We start from the raw sequence: 5,044 nt of genomic DNA, 5'->3' as shown, positions 1-5,044 counted from the left end.
CAAGAGTAATAGCCAAAGACCAGGGAACCACAGACTTCAAACCTTCCCAGCCTGGTGACAAGGAGGTCATTGTCTATCATGGATGGTTGAAAGAGGGGCAGAAGGTAGAGTCCGGCTAGAGGCTCCTTGGTGGCAGGGGAGATGAGAGGAGGAGGCCTTACCTTGGCTGCAGAGGGCAGGGGGTTGAGGAGAGGCCTGGGATGGGTGTTAGAAAGAGCATCAGGTGGAGGGAGGTGAGAGGTGCAGGGAGAGGCTGTAGGTAGAAGGAAGAAGCAAGAACTGGTAGAGAAGGCGACCAGTTGCCTTCCCTGAGACTTCTCTCTGACCTGTACACCTTCCTACACATTGTCCCCTTTGCAAATAATTTATGGTTTTGGGGTTGGCCATGTTGACCATGTGGTTTGTCTGTGGCTCCAACAGGGAAATAAAGAAGGTCGATTTAGATGATAAGATTTTCCCTGCCTCACATGAGTGACATTGGCATTCAATTACGGGCTCTAGGGTCCTCTCCTCTCTCAGTCCAGAACCACAAGCTGTCATCATTGAGTTGCTAAAGCCCAGAGAGGGGCCGTGACAGGTGTAGGATCACACAAATTTGGGGTGAGAGCCAGGCCTCGAAGCCAGTGCTCTAGAGCCCCGAAGTCTTCATGCTGGTATCCCACCTGTAGACAACTGTTCAGCTTCGGTTTCTGTCCTCTCTCTGGAAGTGGGACAAAGAAGCCAAGAGCCAAGAAGCTGTCAGGGCTGGTCCCAAGCCCCAGGAGGCTGGGAACCAAAGCTCCACACCCATGTAAACACAGACCAGCTCTGATACCTCTTACTTGGCACCAGATAGCTTCCTCCAAATCAGTTCTCGGCTATTATCTTGCTTATCCCCACTGGTCCCCTGGGAGCCAGGGAGGGGCAGAGAGTATTAGCCCCACTTCATAACTGCTAGAAACTCAGACAAGAGAGAAGGCAGTAATTTGCCCAAAGTCACCCAGCAAGTCAGAATGGAGCTGGGACTAGAGGCCAAATCTCCTAGTGTGTGTGTGTGTGTGTGTGTGTGTGTGTGTGTGTGTGTGTGTGTGTGTCTGTGTGTGTGTGTGTGTGTGTGTGTGTATCTGTGTGTGTGTATCTGTGTGTGTCTATGTGTGTGTGTGTGTCTGTATGTTATTGGTGAGGGCAAGGGTCAGCAGAGAATGTAGCTTATTGCCTGGCATAGAGCATGAGTGGGTTGCACACAGCCTCCAGAATAAAGGGTCTCCTGTTTTACAAGAACAACAATCTCTCCCCATCCCCCTCCTGGAGGGACAGCTCCTGGAAACAGCTGTGTTAGCTGGTTCGGGGCTGAAGAGGAAACCTGGCAAAGCAGTCTAATCTACTCACAGAGAACATGGGCCTGAAGGAGGAAGCAGTAACGGGCAGGTGTCCCTGGGTGGGGTCTGGCTACCTACCTGCTTTCCAGTTCCAACAGGCCCCAGGGAATTCCTAAACCCATACAGGTCCCAAATTCTCCTGATGCCTCTCAATGCTGGGGTCTGGGATACCTGGACACCTGGGAAACAAGCACACTGTTGCAGATAAAGGTCAAAGAGGCATGGATTTGATGATGATGATGATGAGGAGGAGGAGGAGGAGGAGGAGGAGGAGGAGGAGGAGGAGGAGGAGGGAGTCCGTCTTCCAGAGGGGTCACAAGTAGATGATAATACATCCAAGACTCTAGAGTCTGGCAATTAGTCCCATAGTCATTCTAGTTGTGGGAACATCCTTCAGCCTCAGTCTGAAAAGAAAGCCCTACAAATGTTCCTGTAGCAGCTGATAGCTAAGTGATACCATCTGGTCTCATCCTCAGCCCAGCTGTTTCCCCTTCCTTTACTCTCAGCCTAGGACTACCCAGACCCTTAGAACACTGGCCTGCTCAGCTTTGCCCTCCAAGAGACCCATTCTCTGTTATTTCTTTTTCTTTCTTTCTTTCTTTCTTTCTTTCTTTCTTTCTTTCTTTCTTTCCTTCCTTCCTTCCTTCCTTCCTTCCTTCCTTCCTTCCTTTTCTCTCTCTCTCTCTTTCTCTTTCTTTTTTGAGACAGGGTTTCTCTTTGTAGCTGTGTAGCCTTGGCTTTCCTAGACTCACAGGCTGGCCTCAAACTAAGAGATCCCCCTGCCTCTGCCTCCCTGAGTGCTGGGATTAAAGGCATATGCCACCACTCTTGGCTACCTTATTTTTCTTTCTTCCTTTTTCTCTCCTTCTTTCTTCTCTCTTTTTCTTTTTGAGACAGTCTCTCTATGTAGGTTGTTCTGGAATTAGCTGCAGAGACCAGGCTGGCCTTAAACACATAGAGATCTCCCTGCCTTCTCCTCCCAAGTGCTGGGATTAAAGTTGTGTCCCACTGCGCTTGGCTTGAGAACCATTTCTTAGAGCAGAAGCTTTAGTGCCCCATGCAGGACTCTGAGAAGAGGCCTGATCTTCAAGATCTGGATGTTTCAGATCAGGAAACCCCAGGTCAGGTAGCTGATAGACACAAAGTTACCTAAGTATTGCTGCATACAGGGCCAGAAAGCAACAGTGCCCAGACCCAGGAAGTCACTCCCTGCCGTTCACACTGACTCATGAGGCCCCTCTGCTATAATTCTGCTCACCTCACCAAGGATCTGGCCCAAGCCCAAGGAGGGCACTGTTGGCTCAGCCCTGCTAAGAGCTGGGTTTCCTGGCAGCCAGGAACAGTGGGCAGGTCTGACCTGTGCAATACGATCTGTGGTTACGGCCTGGGGCAAGGGCTGGTTGCAAAAGGGGCCGGTGCTCCTGACAAAGTCTGCTCTCGGTCTCACTCTCACGGTCTCACTGGTAAACTGGTTCCCAGGAGAACGGAGAGACCAGGGAGGGTGCGTCACCTCTGCTCTAGGCACCGTGCTCCTTCAGGCGGGATGCTCTCACATTCACACCAAGCCAGGCCTAGCGAGCTCTCTCTGCACAAAGATGCTCACAGAAGTCAACACAGATGAATTGGCGCACTCTGACACAGAGACCCAAGCCCGAGGAGAGTAGAGCAACACAGATGCTTAGGCATGAGCACAGAGACCCTCATGCTTTCCCAGCCACAGAATCAATTCTACAGAGCACACACCCTTGAGGGCAGACCTGATGCAAATACAGACATATGCACACTTTTAAGTAAAGATGGCCACAGAGGGCTGGAGAGATGGCTCAGCTAATAAGTGAACTGGCTGATTTTCAGAGGGTCCCAGCACCCACAAGGCAGATGACACCATCAATAACTACAGTTCCAGGGGACTCAACATCTTCTTCTGGCCTCAGAGGGTACCAAGCACATAGGATATGCATGCATACATATAAAAGAATTTAAAAATCAAAAAAGATGGCCACCCACATTTACATAGATACTCCTGTATGTAATTACTCAGACTTTTGCACTGAAAAAAAAAAAAAAAAGTTCAAATACACAGCAAAGTCAGCCACACAGAGACAGGTACGTATGTGAAACTGTATACACACTTGTCGTCACTTAGTATTTATTGAATACCCATGATCCATGACTCATACTCCAACAGAGATAACCTCCCCCAACCCCTGCCCCAATCACACACATATAAACTCAAGCTGACTGTCCTGGGGCCCAATCACCAAGCCAAAGGTAGAAGACATGTTTTTCTACTATCCTCAATGACCCATGAATTACTCCTCCCAACAAAAGAAATAAAACTAACCAAAGAACTGGAACCACCACTTATCCTTGGTGAGGAAGACGACCTAAATGCCCCTAGATAGGGATCCAGACAAGGATGTTGAAGTCAGGGTCATGTGACAGTCAGAAGATAACTTGCTGTGACTGAGTCTCTCCTACCACGTGGGTCCTGGAGATTGAACAAGAACATGTCCTAAAAATAAAAAGTGAGGTGAAAAAGAAGCAGTGTGTGGGCAGATAGCTGGGGATATAGCTCAGCGGTAGATCACTTGTGCACCATGCCAAGGTCCTAAGTTCGGTCCTAAACACAGCCAAGCAAGAAGGGAGGGGTGGTGAAAGTAACTTATGCTCTGGAGTCAGAAGCAAGAGGCCCTCTCAGAGAGTTCCAGACTAACCTGGACTATATAATGAGATTAAATAGGTAAATAGAAAAGCTAGTGAATGAATGAATGAATGAATGAATGAAGTAGCTGGAATGGAGCTTAGTAGGTAGAGTGCCTCCTTGGTCTACAGCAGGCAGTGGTCCAGTGGGTACTAAACCCCCTGTACTACCTAAACTGGATGTGGTATTGAATCCCTGTAATCTTAGCACTTGAGAGGTGGACGCAGAAGTATCAGAAGTTCGAGGTCAACCTCATCTACTACAGCAAGTTCAAGACCAGCCTGGGCTACACAAGACTTTGTCTCAAATATGGAAGAGGAGAGAAACCATGATCAGAGAAAGTTTTCAATTAAAAAAAAAAAAAGGTGTTTCTTTCAACAATGCATATACTAACACTAGAAAGATACAGAGATTAGCACAGTCCCTCTGAAAGAAGGACATGCAAATCTGGGAAACATGCCTTGTTCTTGTTTTTGTTTTTACTAGCGGCTGTAGAGATGGCTCAGCTTAGGAACTACAGCTCCAGGGGGATCGGATGCCTCTGGCTTCTGAAGGCACTGCACTCACTCATGTGCACACATCCAACACACGGACACACACATGATTAAAATCATTAAAAAAACATTAAAACAAATAAAGGTGATGGGGGAGACTTCTTTCTCTTGATTCTTTTGAGACAGGGTCTTCCTGCGCTACTGTAGCTGCTCTAGAACTCACTATATCGACCAGCTTGACCTCACACAGAGATCCACCTGCCTCTGCCTCCCAGTGCTAGGATGGATCAAAGGTGTGTGGCACCATGACTGACTCCAGACATTTTCTTCAGTGGTGTACCTACTGCTCTTGTGTTTGAAGTGCATGCCTCTGAGGACAACCCTAATGAACGATGAACTTCTTGGGCTACACACACAAACACACACACACACACAGACATATACACAGACATAAACACACACACACACAAACACAGACATATACACAG

General features: G+C 48.2%; 1 non-coding gene across 1 annotated transcript; it reads left to right on the top strand.

The window, feature by feature from the left end:
* The first annotated feature begins 4,427 nt into the window (after positions 1-4,427).
* Positions 4,428-4,531, top strand: LOC129675484 (U6 spliceosomal RNA). Its single transcript, XR_008719942.1, has one exon. It is a non-coding gene; the product is annotated as a U6 spliceosomal RNA (small nuclear RNA).
* The last annotated feature ends 513 nt before the right edge of the window (positions 4,532-5,044 follow it).

The sequence above is a fragment of the Psammomys obesus genome, unplaced genomic scaffold, assembly GCF_907164565.1.
Source record: "Psammomys obesus unplaced genomic scaffold, mPsaObe1.curated_primary_1811, whole genome shotgun sequence".
Taxonomy (NCBI): Eukaryota; Metazoa; Chordata; class Mammalia; order Rodentia; family Muridae; genus Psammomys; species Psammomys obesus.
The sequence above is the reverse complement of the archived record's forward strand: the minus strand, read 5'-3'. Positions and strand labels throughout refer to the sequence as shown.